Raw genomic sequence first — 16,981 nt, forward strand, 5'->3', positions numbered from 1 at the left:
AAGAATTGAAGGACAAAAGAGAGGATTGGGATGAATTATTAGACACAGCCAAGGCAAATGATACATACTATTTGGCAAATAATAGCCCACGTGGAGAGTTGTTCTGTTCCCCTGACTTAGATTGGTGCCGAAATTATTCCAGGCTAGAAATAGGGCTGTCAGAATCACCCTGACAATTAAATACCCATTATCTTAGTAGATATCAGCAAAACAATGTCCATATGAAGGCTCATGAATGGTTTTAAGGAACGGTCACTTCCAATTAGGCACTTTTCCACCAAGCAGACTTTCATGGACGGATGATTACCTGAGATTCGATCTACTTGTACAGAAGTATGTGAAATTAGGTAAAGAATCACTCAATGTGTTCTGCCTTCAAAAAAATTCTGCAAGAACGTTTGTGGAAGGTTTTGCGTTCACCCATGGTATAATCAGGCTATATGGGGACAATTTTGCAGAGTCATGTGGGGGCTGAATTGGGAATTAACCAAATGTTTTCATGCCGATCAAGTTGTATGTCAGGGTTGCACCTGAGACCTGACTTTGTTCACTTCGTATATTACCATGTGGTGACCATGTGAACAACACACCGTCTTTGAGGGGATCTTAAAAATGCAGCCCTCTTGTTTGCTGACTATATCTTATTAGTCTCTTACATCCCATATGGGATGTAGGACATGAAAATCTGTAATCATGATCATTGTAAATAGAACCATTCAAATATCATTCCACCTCCACAAAGTCTTCAGTAGTAACCTGAAATTAACTGTCATATGCCTAGAAAAGTCAACGGGATTGATTATCTTCCTATCAGATTCAGCCAAGATCCAAAATGGAACAATCAAATCCATAAGAGTGAAATCATTCTATTTCAGAGGACAGGGATGCCACACACTTTGCTAACAGAGAGGCAGGGTAATATCAGAAGCTCTGAGCGTGTGGTGAAACCCACGTGGTAACGATCAGTACTCCTACTGTTCCCCTACTTTTTGAGTTAGGGCAAGGAACTATTGAGTGAGTTATGCGCCTTTACCCATTACTGTATCAGAGGCATCTAAAGAAGAAGAATGAACTTGGAATCTTAAAATATGCCTCTGCGGATATAGGGACTATAGAGGGCACTGCTAATCTAAAATTGCTCACACTTGTGTGTAATCCGCTTCAGCTACAGTCTGGACAATATTTGGTCAAATCTCAGAATAATCCATAGAGGCAACCCCAGCCTGTAAAAAAGCCTACAAGTTGTTAAATAAGCAAGTATTTTTTAGGCATACCACACAGGTGCCACATTTCCATGTTCTATGTGTGATGTGCTACTCCTGTCTAGGTATTTTTCCTTTAAATTCTGGGACTTGTAATCTTGGCCATTTCATTATGAAACAGGACTACAAGTCCCTGAATCCAAAGAAAAAACCTGGACTGGAGCAGTACATCACGCACGTACCCCGGAAACTTGGCAGAGCTGATATCAACATGGTAAAGTTAACGGATTAGTATCTCATGATTAAGGTGTCGGCTATATTTGATCAATATTTAGATTATGTACAACGACAAGCTGTCAAGCAACTGGTCATGAAATTTCATACGCGGACTCTACAGCTTTCGGAGTTAAGTAAGTTTTGGGACCAAGGCCTTAGGACACTACACTTTTTGCTCAGATAACGGAGGTACATTTTATGTTATTCTGGCCCATTTTCAAATACTTTCCTATCTTGGCAAATACAATTACACACACTTGCTGTAAATCTCAAGGCAAACAGTGGCTCCCTCATGCCTATGTATTCCTGCTGATGCTGCTACTTTCTCCCACTCATTGCCACTGTAAAGATGAGTTCCAGACATAGAGGCACTTCAGCCCAGGATTTTGGTAACTTCTTTATTTCAGCAAATAGAATAGAAGCTGCTGAGAACAGCGGCACACCGAGTAAATGTCCAGCTGCAACTGTCCATGTTCAACCCAAAACTCTCGCCAACCAACCTTACAGTCTTCATTCTTGATCTAGCTCACCTCACACTATTTTACATTCCATCCATTATGCTTGATACCTCCCAAGCACACATATCACCGGGGGAATTGGAAAAGTTACTAAAAGGCAGGTGTCATAGAGAAAATACCTCCATCAAAGTGGTTTGCACCAAATGTTCTGAAGGCCAAGATGGGTAGGTAAGTAGACCTGAGCAATCTCGCTAAAAATATCTAAGTAGATCGGCAGTGTCTTCCCAATATTGCCTTGGCTGGAGGGGGACATGCAAGGGCCTTTAACGTGATGGATTGGTGATCTCCCTACCATCATGTGTCAGTTGGCGTTGAAAATGTAATTTTGCCCCAGGATAATATTTTATTTTACAGTGATAATGTGGAGGACATCATGCAGTATTGATAAACACCCTGAGAAGACTGAATGAGCACAACTGTACTGTAAAGTTGGAGAAATGTCAGGTCAGATTATGTTCAGGTGAATTTCTGGGCCACATCATAAGTAGAGAGGGGATAAAACCAGGAGTGAAATTAGTACTGGCCATACCAAAAGTGCCAGTGACTAAAGTTAAAGAAGAGGCACAATTATTGTCTTGTAGAGTATTACTTTAGGTTTGTCAAGAACTTGCAAATATTGTTAATCTTCTGCACAGGCTGATGCAGGAAGGGGATGGGTTTGAGGGAACAGAGCTCTATCAAGAAGACTTTGGCATTATTCAGAAAAGATTGCTAAAGCTGCCATCCTGAGTAGCTTTGATGTGATGAGGAGACCATATTAACTACTGACAGAAGGTTGAAAGAGTTATTAGTGTTTTCTATTGAGGACTGAAAAGAAAGGTGAAGTAAGTACCATATTTACTTCAAGAGCTCTGCGAGGAACTGAGGCAAACTATTCAGAGATAAGAGAGAGGATCATTTGTATGCAGCTGGATGATTCAACATTTCCACCTATTTTTATGGGGGTTACCTCATATTGTAATGCCAGACCACCTGTGCAAGTGACTGATCTAAAGGTTCAGCCTGGGCTAAGCAAAGGACTTCTTGTAGGGTTGAGGAGTTGTGATTTCCAGGTGAAGTACACTACAATGGCATGGAATACAATTGCGGACTGTAAGAGGAGGTTGCTCTTAGGGAATGAATGGAGCAAGGCTCAGTGTGAGAAACAAATCATGCAGGTGAGAGAAACAACAATTTGTAAAGATTTGTGGAACAGGGACCAGCAGGAAATGAAGTGTTCAAAAGAGAATAGTAGGGTGATAGAAAGCAGGCCATCCAGGAATAAGCTGGGGGGCGGGGAGGAGGATTTTTGGCATTTGAGATAAGAATTGAAAGTGACTGGAGTTCGCTATTGAGGAGTAAAAGAATAATTCCACTGGTTACTGAGAGAAACATTTGTAAAACTTGTGCATGAAGGTAATTTAGGGAGGACTATGACCAACGTGAAGGTCAGAAAAGTTTACTAGTAGTTCAAGATGGACACAATGGTGGAGGAGCTTGTGAAAGAATGCCGTCAGTGTGCTGCTAGAGACGAATCCAAGCTAACACATAGAAAGCGTGTGTCCATGGTTGGAATGTTAGTTGTTCCTTCAAATAAACTGGCATGGGCCTCTTTGAATTGCTACCAGCTAGTGAATGGTATCTTTTGATGTTGGTGGTTTACTTTTGTAAGCGGGTGTTAGTGAAAAGTGTTGACAACTCTCACTAAAACTACAGTCACTCCCTTACTAAAGGAGAAGTTTGTGAGGCAGGCCATTCCTCAGGTATGAGTATGGTTGTGGAATATCGTACAACAGAATTTTATTCTCCCCAAGCCAATAAATTAGTAGAGAGAATGAATCGAAGGATCAAAGCTTGCAAAAATTGGCTAATGGAAGAAACAAAGGTGATTTATGTTAAGGAAAAGGGCCCCCTGCATGCTGGCGCGAGGTCCTTAGGCAGGGAAATCAATAAGCGTACAGAGACCTATGGCAACTCTCTTTTATTTATATGGAACAAGTTACAAAAAATCTACCAGTTACAGCTAAAAGGGGCATAAAAAAGATAATAGAGATGAAGTATCACATCAACAATATTTATTCGTATTTAGATTGAGATCACATAGTACTTTCCATAATACACAGAAAAAACTTTATTATTATTCTTCCATAGATTGGCACCCACACTTTCAAACTTCAATCATATCTACAGTCATACTATGCACACCCAAGCAGAACAAGATACAAAATTCCTTCCATCATTTTTGAATGTTGCTGATGTGGCTTCAAGGAGCAGCTGTGGAGCTGCTGTTTTGATCTCTTTTGGCTTTCTCCTCAGTCCTCTTCTCAATGTGTCCGTCACCATGGGTAAAGTTGGTAGATAAATGGAACCTCTGGAGTCTGGCTCCTCCCAGATGTTGGGCCCCTAAGGTGTGAACAGGACACCCCTGGACAAGGAGAACCTGAGTGGTGAGTGCTCTGGCCCAACTCTGGACACAGTTTTGCAGACTATAGCTGCCTCTAGAGAAGCGCTTGAACTAAATTTTGACTCCCTGCTTTCAGACATCTGTTTAATGCGTGATGATCAGAGGTGGCTGGCTGAGCGGGTCACTACTACTGAACATTCTATTGATGAGTTCACAACTAGTATGGCATCAGTACAATCCAACCTAGCTGCTGTGGAGAAAAATGGATGTGGTGGTGGTGGTGGTGGACGTGGTGGTGGTGGTGGATGTGGTGGTGGACGTTGTGGACCTGGTGGTGGATGGGGTGGTGGACGTGGTGGTGGTGGTGGTTGTGGACGTGGTGGTGGTGGTGGTGGATGTGGTGGACATGGTGGTGGTGGTAGACGTGGTGGTGGTGGTGGCGGAAGTGGTTGGGGTCTGACATACGCTAGTAGGTGAGGTTGAATCCCAGGAAAGGGCATTGTTGAGCCTGGAGCAGCAGATGCCGGGGAATCCCGCTCTTAAACACCCATTGCTTTAGTTAAAGAAATTACTGGCAGCCCAAGTTGAGAGAGACTGCTGTTTTGATTACAGGGAGTATCTGACTCATGCGCATGCAGAGCGTGACAAACCAGGCACCTGGTTAGCATGGCTTGTCCGCCCAAAAAATAGGGGCTCCATGATATTAAAGCTTGAATCAGACTCGGGTGCACCATTATATAGCCAATCTGCCATTAATACTAGATTCCGGGACTATTATGCATCCCTCTATGCCCCATCACTAAAAATACCCCCTCAGGCCATTGAAGACTTCCTGACACTGGGTAAGCTTCTGGTGTTCCCACAGGTAGATGCCGATGAATTAGGAGGTAATATTACAATTGAGGAATTAAGAGCTGCCAGTAAAAATATGGCTTGTGGTAAGGATCCTGGATCTGGCAGCCTGCCAGTGGAGTTCTTTGCCACTTATGGGAACACATTGGCTATGAAATTAGTGGAACTCTACTCTGCAGCTCGTACATCGGGCCGTCTACCTGTATCAACATGCCAAGCTTTAGTTATCCCATTATTGAAACCAGGTCACCCTCCCATGGATGTCAAATCGGCCTTTGTCCATACTTAATGAGGATTACTAAATACTTCGTAGAATTCTGGTGTCTTGTCTCATGCCCCCCATGCCCACTTTAATTCACAAGGATCAAACTAGATTTATTCCTGGGTGTCATACTTTGCCTAATATCCGTAGGCTCCTTTCATTTATGAATGAGCATTTTGAAGGTCAGGGGACAGCTGCTGTAATGGCAATAGATATAAAGAAGGCCTTTGACAGTCTGAGTTAGAACTCCCTATATCAACTAATGGCTTGTATAGGGTTGGGACCTAGGTTCATAGGCTGGGGCAGTCTTGTTTATACAGGTCCAGCGGCACAGGTTCGTACTTGTAGAACCATCTCTGCATTGTATGTAGTGGCGTGAGGTACTAGGTAGGGGTGTTAACATTCCCCCCTATTGTTTGCAATTGCAATGGAACCTTTGACCAGCGTTGCTTGTCCAGCAGGATTTTACCATGGGCAATCACACTATGCTGCATTATATGCTGAAGATATGCTATTGTTTCGCAGAAATGATAGAGTTGACTTGCCTGGTGCAATAAAATTGTTTGAATGCTTTTGCGCTGTCTAGGGCCTACACATTATTTGGCAGAAATCCCATCTGTTTCAACTTTGTGGTGACACCGGCCCTTCTCAGAACCAATTTTGTCTTACCTGGAATCCTAAATGTCTGAAATATTTAGGAGATAATATATATCATAACCACCAAGATGTATTGGATGGTAATGTTGGGGCAGTCATTGGAGCATTTAGAAGCAGTATATATTTTTGGTTGACATTGCCTTCATCTGTGGCCAGTAGAATAGTGGTGACCAAGATGGTGGTGCTTCAGAGACCGCTTTATTTTTTCTCTACCTTGCCAATGCTGCTGCCTCAGCATCTGTTCCGAGAACTGGAATCACAAATTTTGGAATTCATTTGGGGGACTGGTAGGCGTAGAGTATCAGTTGCTAAGTTGCAGCGTTGTGTAGTTGGAGGTGGGTTGGCTGCATCAAACTTTAAAGCATATTACTTGGTGGTGCAACTGCAGTGGTTCAACCAGTGGATCTATTGTAGACTGCATCGTGATGAAGGAGTTATTGGTGCACCTCCTGACTTGAGGGACTTATTGTAGGTCCTCTTGTCTTCCCGGAGACGGCTGCATACAGCTTCTCATGAGCTTATGGTGGTACGGCGGTGTTGGAAGCGTTGCCTGCAGCAAACCCGCATCCTTAAACCCTATTTACCAGATCTGTCATTTAAGTGGTTCAAGACTGTGGCCCGTGAGGGGCCAAAGGGTGGGATTGCAGGATGTACTGCTCATGGGTTAAATTGCATTGGAGATCTGTATCAGGATTGAGAATTGCGTTCATTTGCAGACTTGGTAGAAAATTGTGGTGTTCCTGGTGGCCAATTCCTGCTGCACCGAGCAATAGTAGTCACTATTCTGAATCACTGGGGAAATGGAGACTTGGGACCAGCAACGCACAAAATCTGTCACCTGCTCTGTATAAAGCGGTCATGTGGTGTGCTATGCTATACGTGAAAACATTTTAACTTCCCTCTCGGATTTGAAAGTTAAATGGGAAGCAGAGCTGGATATGCAGATTTCTGACATTGATTGGGAAAAGATCTTAGCAAACAAACCTGCTGTTTCCCGAAATGCCAGATTCATATAAATTGATTTTATTTGCTTCATAGAGCTTACCTGACACCTGGTAAGATCAATAAGATCTGTGCTGATGATGCTGCTGTTGCTGCAGTATGTCCAAGATGACATAAAAATGGTGCAGATTGTTCCATATGGTATGGTCCTGCCCATTTTTGACAGGCTATTGGGAGGCGGTGGTTGACTGTTTTTAATGATGACAAGCAATGGGATATCCCTTTCTCACCTCTTGCTTGCATCTTTGGAGGTTTACCATGCCCTGAAGTGTAAAAAAAACTGCTAGATTCATTGATTTGGCATTGATTCTTGCAATAAGAGAACCGGCAATGCATTGGAAATCTGCTGGGGGACCTCAAGTGCTTAGATGAAAGGATGAGCTAGTTAAATGGACTGTCCTAGAGAGTACTATACTGTTTCGAGAATTGGAAAAAGGTTGAGGGAAAATTGAATGGGCAAGAGCTTGGGAACATTTAGTGGATAACCTTCAAGCTCTAAATGTAGGCTCAGATGCATCTGATAGCCCTCAGATTTTGCAGGAGGATACTGAGGGAGGAGATATTTGACTTTATTGAAGTTGCTTTAGGTGTGGAGGGTGCTAAAAATCAGACCGCTTTGTAAGAGGTGACTTTGGGTGAGGGGATGGGGTTTAGCTGGTAGTTAAATGCTTACTGCTGAGTTTTAAAGTTGTTCACAAATTTGGGTTGTTCGACAATGTACTGCGTTGCATAGATTGTTGTATGATTCTGATGTCCAATGACAAATATTGAGAGGTGCCCTTTCCAATGTAGGGGACAGGGTGCACTATAGTGAAATCAGGACATTATCCCCTACAAACACAATTATAAACCCTTATTTATATTTCCATACTTAAAATCAAAGATCAACACACTCCCTAATCTTATAACACTGAACCCTAATATATGTAAAAATGTCAAATATTTATTATATCAATTCAATGTACATATACACTACAGTTGAATAAAAAACAATTTTAAAAATCCTACTATTGATATTAGCTATACACGTAGACTCCTATATCCTTTCTTTATCAATGTATTCATACAGTGTCATAGGAAAATCACAAAATGATTAAAAACAAATTAGTTTAAATTTGAACTTTTTGCTTTTTTTTACACAATGTGCAAATGAGAAAGATGGAGTAAAAATAATTTTTTTATATACAGATATAACAGCATGTAGTTATCGACGTGGCGTTTCGGTGGAAGAAAATCGATAGACCACCTTCTTCAGGACTTTAGTTAATGACAACAATCAACTTCATCTGATTTTCCATGGCAAGCACTTATTGACTTTCATGCGTTTTGATTAAAATTAATTCTCCTGACTACTATTCACATAATTATCTTCAGATCTCCTAAGTAGAATTTTTATCTGTGTAAGATGATACCTTTGTTTGAAATTGTTTTCCAGGTGGTTACTTTTAGTGGGGATTGACTCCTCCAGATAAGAATTTTTTTAGTAGATAGGTACCAATACAATTATTATTATCAACTCTAATTGAAAGCAAACACCGGATCGGTCGGTTTGTCACTACAGTGCCTGGAATTGAAAGAGGGTGCCACAACCGAAACAGATGGTGTGGGAAACAGCATGATTTGACGGACAGGATCCCAATCCTTAGAGGTGTACTCCAGAGTTGTGTATTGGCTCCTACACTTTTTTCCTTATACATCAACAATATTGTTTCATTTTTATTTTAGGTTGAAGCAGATACTCCCTTGTTGGCCCGAATTAAAACCCTAATCCTTCTATTTGCTGGCGACACGTTATTAATCTCTAAGATGCCAAGTGGGCTTCAGAAACTCCTGTGCCGCTTTGATGAGTTCTGCCTCGCTCTGTGTCTGGAGACCAATACCACCAAAACAAAACTAACTGTGTTTAACCCCCACAAATTCTTTAAGAAAAGCATAGTTGGGGGGTACCCCTTAAGACAGTGGACTCTTTTACTTACTGTCATGTCAAGCGGACACATATCTTGGAAACCCCACACCAGTAAAGTGACCCTAAAGCTTAAACAAATAACAGGGTCAATACTCAAAGAATATTGCACCTCCCAAACTAAGCCCATTCCACCTGCGCTTCGCATTTACGAGGCCAAGGCCTTGGGTTCAGATCTCTACTGGGCAGAGCAGTGGGGCTTCTCAAACATCGAGTCACTAACTAGAAAAAAGATCCTCTATAGCCTAGCTTTTCTCCCTCCCAGTGCCCCCTTGCACCCACTCTTTATGGACATGGGAGTAAGAAGTGTTGTCGGTAAAGCCAGGCTACGACCCAGAACTTGCCCGCTATGTCACAGCCCTCCAGGATGTAATGGAAGCCAACCAATTTTCAAAACTTCCCTGGCTCACAAATATTAAAGAGATGCTGTACACCGGTGGGTTGTACGATCTTTGGGATCATCCTGCTACAGCTTGCTTCCCTTCTAGGAATTCATTGAAGCTGCTCTACTGGGCAGCCACAAAGGCCAATGACTCTAGGAAGGCTGCTTCCTCTAAGTTGGCAAGCGATTTCCTTGATTTTAAGCCTCTGGGTGGGTATGAGCCTTACTCAGATCAGGTGACTGTCTCCATAGACAGGAAGTTATACTTACAGTTTAAAGTGGGCACTCTTCCTCTGAGATCTTTTACCTTTCAGTGGTCTCCTAGGGCCTCTGATGTATGTCTTGCTTGTACTTCTTCAGTGGAGAGTGTTCCACATGTTCTTTTTGCCTGCCCAACTTTTTTTTTTTTTTAGTTTTATATAGCGCGAACAAGACCCGAGACATCGGGTATCGGAGCGCTTTACATGAGCACCAGTCTTGTTACAGATGGACACATTCATTTTTGTTAGGCACGGGGAGATTAAGTGATTTGCTCAGAATCACAGGATGTTGAGCGTCATTGCCGAGAGTCGAACCCAGTTCCCCAGCTTCGAGGTCGACCGCTCTAGCCGTTAGGCTACATCTTCTCCCCATAAGCCCATCCCTGAAGATCTTGGCTAGCTCTTCTCATCGCGAGATTGGACTGCAGTCTAACTTTTGCTATCCCAGTAGCCAAGTATGTGGGCGCCATGTGGAGACTTCGCAGAAAGGCTAGCCCCCTTTCTTAATGTCATGACGATTATTGTGTCTCATTTCCATTTTCTTAACTTGTATGTCACCAAAACTAATCGGCCTCCTTGTACCATTTCTGTATTCTGTACACGCTGGTTGATTTCAGCTTATATTTACATGAATTGTGATTTCCTTTTGGTGAAATGTATTGTTTCATGTATTTATTATGTACTTTTATCTGTATTTGTACATTTATGGCCCTGGTGACCGAAATAAAGTTATTTGACTGGCAACCGTAACGGCTAAAACTGAAGCAGAAGCTCTTTAGAAAATTTGAGAAATATATATTGAAAATATGAAAGTTACATTTAAACTAATAGCTGACTTGAAAATGATAATGAAAAAGATATATTCGGGTTCAGAAGTGACAGATTGTTTAAAAAAACGAATAAAAAATTATAAAAATGAAGAGTAAAATTAAAAAGCTAAATTTGCATTGCAAACTTCTTTGCTAGAATTGAAGTTCCACAGAGTTCCATTGAATCTACTTGGTGATGTTTAAATATTCAAAACTCATACTTTAAAAGTAACTATCAGAAAATGCTAAGTGAGGGACGCTCTACATATAGTTTAATCTCAAAGTAGGAGTTGTAATTGTTTTATGAAAAATCCATTTCTACATGGCTAATTCATGGATTTATTATGGTACCTATTCATGTTTTACATCCTGACGGCAGACATCTGAAAAAAAAGATGCTGGACGTACACACAGCTGCAAAGCTCAATTTTGTAATATGCTTTAGAGCTTCCATATTCAAAGCATTATTTGCTTAAGGAGGAACCTGTATTTTTAAGTGCTAAAGAATGTTCAAGGGCTTTAAAATATCGCTTGTGTAAACAATTAATTTTCTATAATGAATGCAACAAAACAAATGCCAATATCATCTTTAAAGTAAAGGTATCCCCAAATCAGTAATCACTGAGATTTTAGAGGCAATGAAGAATGGTTCATATATTAAAATGTTCATAGAAAACTGCTGTTCACTCAAGGGATGTTATATTTAGTTAGTGACTGTGAATGAGTCGATTGACTATTGTGGTTATAGCATACATCCACCAACACAAGAAGTAGTAATCACCTTTTGTTAGCCAAATACTAATAAACTCGCGTATTAAACAGATTGGAGTGGGAGTTGCTCATCCTAGCATCAGGTCGTGTTCATACCCCCTAAAAAGCCTTTCTATCCCCACCAGGGAATTATTTTACATTTTAAAAAAATGAGGTGGGGATGGTCCACCCTGGCACTGGGACATACCTAAGCCCCTAAATGCCATAACTGTCTTTCTGCTCATTCAGGGTCTGAAAGCCCATTAGACACCAGAGATTAATATTTTCTTTAAAGAAAGAATTGGCCTACCCAGGCATCAGACCTTACCTAATTCCTAAAAGGCCAAACAGACCCTCTGTGTTTATCCTAAATGTGCATCACAGTGGGGGCAGAAAGCACAGTAGACACCAGGTATTATTTATTTATTTATATTTAATATAAGAAAAATATGGGGTGGTGCTGCACGCCCTGACAGGCCATTCGGCCTGACACCCACATCTAAAGTGCACAACAATCTTTCTGCCCTTCCAGGGATGCTGATGGGGAGGGGGTGTTCACCTGCAATCTACCCAGCAGGGCCTGACTCCCTTCAAAAGGGTTCAAAATCTTTCTGCCCCCCTCCCCCAGGGGAGAAGACAGGAAGTGTTTATCCCAGACAACCCACTAGACAGCAGGGATTCTTTTTCCACACACACCCTGGGGAACATTATACAATTTACCTCAAATCTGCCCCGAGAGATCAGGCGAGAGATGCAAGAATGCAGTGGTGGAGGATGGCCCAACCTGGTATTAGGCAGCAGCCTCACTGCTAAAGCCCCTCTCTCTCGCTGACCTCCTGGGGCATAGAATATCCGCATCTCCTTGACAAGCAAGAGGAAGGACATTTTGAATCTTTTGAGGGTTGTTTTGACATGCTGACCAGCAGAGATGGGGTGAATCCCAATTTACTCTCACTTGCCATGGTAAATGGCTGAACTATTTGGGGTCTGGGTCAGCTGGCATCAAGGAAACTCTATCAACCCTGCACACTTCTAAAACCCAGAGAACCATGGGAACCCAGGGTGGTGTGGCTTGTGTTTTCTTACCTTGTGCCTAGAATACCCTATAAACAATGAAGTATGGGTCAAAAAGGCTATTTTTACCATATTTATCCAACTAAAAAGTCAGACAATTCCACCAAATAGCTAAAGTCTTGCCACTCTGCTTACCCACACTTCTCCCAATTGAAAAGCTGCCTCCCATGTGTGGCTGGAGCAAACACACAGCAATGGAATTAGGCAGAACTGTAATCATTCAAGATATGCATCACAACCAACTTCTACCTCGGCGGAACACTTGTATAAAGACTACTAGGAACCCGCACCATTTTCACCAGTGACATGACGGACTTCGTCGCACCACTTATCATCAACGCCAGCACCTTCACGCTCCCCTGAGACCTTAGCTTTGAACTAGAAAACCACAAAGACCCAAACTCTATGGCTTTTCTAGAAAACCTTGGAAACCTTGGCTCCACCCAGCATGTTATTGAAACCACCCACACCACCGGACAGCTATTTGAGCCAATTTTCTCCTCAATCAGCAACGTCACAGTCTGCTAGCCAGCAACTATGACCTGGACAGACCAAGTTCTCCTCAGCTTCAGAATTCTCATCCTGCAACATCGCAGACCTACCACTACCAGAACCTCCCACAGCAGCTGGAGAACCATCTCAAAAGAGGACTGGGCTTTCGCCCTCTCCCTGCTCCGGCCAGAGCACACCAACTCAATGAGAGCAATCAAGAACCTCAACAGATGGATAACTGCATGTGCCAACACCCTGGCTAATCCCTCAAATGCAACCCAACTGCAAGAACCCAACCACAAGCCAGCTGGTAAACAGAGTAACTCAGGCTGATGAAACACCACTGCAAACAACTGGAGTGTAAATGGAGGACAACTCAAGAACTGGCAGTCAAATCTGCCCTAAGAAGCTACCACCTGCAGATATTGACGCCAACCACACAGCTCTTGCAGATCGTATTGACTGAAGCACTAACAGCAGCTAGGAAATCTACACAATCATCAAAGCTTTTACTTTGCCTACTGTCACCCCTAACAACTGTCCTCAGAAGACTTTAGCAATAAGCTCTCACAACTCTTCTGTAACAAACTCACCTCTATATACAGCAGCTTCCCATCACTGCTGATGAACAAACCCTAACTTCGTGGCCTGCCATACCCCTCGTCAAAATCACTACCCGGCAATCAACGGATGCCTCATCAACCACTTCAGAAGCCACTACCTCCTCAATGCCATGCAGTTAGATTCAGGCCCAACCACAATACAGAAACAGCACTCCTCACCAGCACAGATGACATCTTCATGATCCTTGACAGAGTAGACATGGAAGCCCTCATTCTTCTGGACCTCTCTGCAGCATTTGATATGGTCTCACACACTATCTTCATCAGGCGCCTGTATGAGATTGGCATCCAAGGACCCGCTCTTCCATGGATCTTCTCCTCCTTAACAGATAGAACACAATATATCAGCCTGGCACTTGACTCCTCAGAAGCTCACACACTCATCTGTGAATTGCCTAAAGGTTCATTGCTCAGTTCCACACTCTTCAACGCATACATGATTCCTCTGGCCAACATATCAGTGCACACAACATCAACATTCTCTCCTGTGCAGATGACATGCTACTCATACTCTACCTCTCAGACCAAACACCCCAACACAAGGAACAAGTTCTTCACCTGCCTGAATGAAATTGCTAACTGGATGAAAGACAACTGTCAAAAGCTCAACACCGACAAGACAAAAGTAGTGATCTTCAGCAAGAACATCTCAACATGGGCCGGCCGAACTCGGACCCACACACAAAACACACACCAGGAACCTTCGAATAATCATCCACAGCAAACTGAACATGACCACACAAGTCAATGCCATCACTGTATCCTGCTTCTACATACTGAAGATACTGAGTAAGACATTCAAATGGCTACCAAGCAACATTGGAAACTCTCTAGTCACCAACAAGTTGGGCTAAGGGAACATCCTCTATGGGGGCGTGGCCTTAACATTAATGGAAAGGGCATGATTTCGTGACTTGAAACACGGATATAGCTGCGGAACTCCTTGATGACTCCCCGACGACTCCTAGTCTGATAAGATGCAGCTAGGGCGCCTTCGTGGGCCCAGCATCAGAGAGGGGGCCCGACTTGCCTCGGAGGCCCCGTGGTGACAGGGTCAAGGGCGGGCCTAAGGCCGGAGCGTCAGAGCTCCATCGGGACCCTTATGCATCCACATCGCCTTGCATGGGAGAGGAGGAGCAACATGGCACGGTGGTGAGGGTCGATGGGCGGAAAATATGGCAATCTCTGCTGGGTGAGTGCGGGGTTGAGGTCACGGTGAGCGGAGGCCTAACTGGCATAGTTGCTGCCTGGGGCTGCGTTTGTCCTCTGCTGTGGGCTACTGCTGCTTTCCTCCTCCCCTTCCCCCCCTACTTCCAGGGTTGCACCTTCACAGCGCGCCTTCAAGCCCCTCCAAATGCTTCACAAACGGGGGTACTGGCCGAATCAGCAGGGGCTTCAGGGGGCTTGGCCTGCAGGCCCTTGCGGCCTTACGCAAGACTGTGACTCGAGCCTAGGGGGGCGTGGGCCCCACGGTGTCGCGCCTGCGAGGTGCGCCCCTTGAAGTATATTGGCTGGACCGGACCCCATCTGCTAACCCACCAGCTGTCGCCTCCACTGCTTCTGGAGAGAGACCCTGCACCGGGGGATGCCACCACTGGGTCAGGCATCCATATCGTCGCACATTACCTGGTGGGTGATCCATTACGTGAGCCGCGGGGGGCCTAGTTAACTACCTGCAGGCCGAGGCTGGTGGAGCCACCACAACAGCCCACATTACCCCATCATTTTGGAAGGCAGCCCCGGACAGAGACGTTGCACAGTGAGCCGCCGCATCTGGGCCCGACATATAGCCTGAGAGGCCCGGTTGGCAGGCGGAGTTGGCCGGACCCTAGAGAACAACCACTACCGCCACAACTCACCTGCTTGGGACCCCGAGTGGAGATTGGCGGGGTACTGTGAGGTGCGCCGCCTCTGCACATGCTGCAAGCACATTTGAGTGGTGCCTGGGCTGGGCCCCAGGGTTCACGTGGGCTCTCCAGGGTATCGCGCCTCAGTGCTTCTGTTGCAACTACTGTCTAGTTGCCTACGCTGTATTGGGGCACCATCACCAGACCGCCCAGGTGTAAGGTTGTGAGCCAAGCACTCACCTGAAAACCAGGATCGTCTGCAGGGGTGATGAAAAGTTCTCCAACCTCACCAGAACACCTCTCAGTGCTGCTGACTAGACAGGAGCCCTGGCAGGTGTACCGGTGGGGGGGAGGGGAGTTAGACCGAGAATACAAAGAAACAGAAGATACTGCTCCGTTCCGCCACCTGGACCAGCCAAGATTTATTTCTTGGCGTGTAGAGTTGCTGTTATCTTTTTACCTCTAATTAAAAGCAGTGTACTTGGAAGGCTGGATTTTCTGCTCTCAGCTGTAATGTAAGGGGTAGGGACAACTCGTTTCTTAATATGCTGTATAGTTCTATGAGAAGTGCTGAATACTTCTTCAAATGCCTAATAGAAAACACAAATGATTCCAACAGAAATATTCTTAATTAACTAAACGCTTCTGCCGTTATACTCAAAAGCCTGTTTAACATGTAACTGAAGCCATAAAGAAAAAAATATTTAAATTGTCAGTTTAAGAATAAAGAATGGTCTTTAAAGTGTCAGTGTTCAAAATAAAATGAAACCGCTAAGTAGAAAACCTTCACTTAGCTGACTCCACACATGATTTCCGTGCCGGGATTCTATTACAGGACCGGAGGCTTCGGATTATGCTATCTCCTTCTTTACTGCATAAAATCACAGCAGCCAATAAACATACAATTTAGTATAAACAAACTACATTGTCCATGTTACTTAGCGTCAGCCACGCCTCCTTAGCTCTCCATAAGAGCCCTGGTCACTGTCCCAGCCTCCTCTTTCTTTGCTGCTCACAGCAAGAGATAAGTACCCCTCTGACTAACTTTTGACTAAGATTTTAATGGTTTATTCACATTTGAATGAGCGCGCTGCGCGTGGTGTTATTAGTTGATTAAGCGATTAACGTTTATTATGTTGGCAGTGTTACTCACTATTGTGAAAGGCAGCGTTCGTTTTTTCGGCGCTTCGCGCCACAGGCGGGAGCTCTGCTCCAATTGAAGGTTTCCTGCTGATGCATGTTTGTAGCGCGCCCGGGCGCGATGTACCAAGCCGCTCTGCGGTAAATAAACGGGACCGTTTTCGGTCTCAGCGCATTCAGCGCGGTGTCAGGGCTCACGTAAACACCAGAAGAGCCGGGTGGTTATCGGCCGACGTGTGCAGCTCACGCGACACCCATTGGGCTATCTTTGGGCTTCTTTTGGGTTCGTGTTGGGCTGCACACGCCGGTTTCGAATCCCTGATAGTTTTGGAGCGCGTTTTTTCGCTCCGTGTTCCTTTCCTCACAGACGCCTGACTGGCTGCAATAGAAGTTGCCATGGGAGTGAGCACACACTCCAAATAATTCTTTCTTTTGACTCTGACGCCTTTCTGAGGCTGTAATAATCCTGAGTACAGCTTTTTGCTGAGG

Source organism: Triturus cristatus, chromosome 2_1, assembly GCF_964204655.1.
Source record: "Triturus cristatus chromosome 2_1, aTriCri1.1, whole genome shotgun sequence".
In the NCBI taxonomy this organism is placed as follows: domain Eukaryota; kingdom Metazoa; phylum Chordata; class Amphibia; order Caudata; family Salamandridae; genus Triturus; species Triturus cristatus.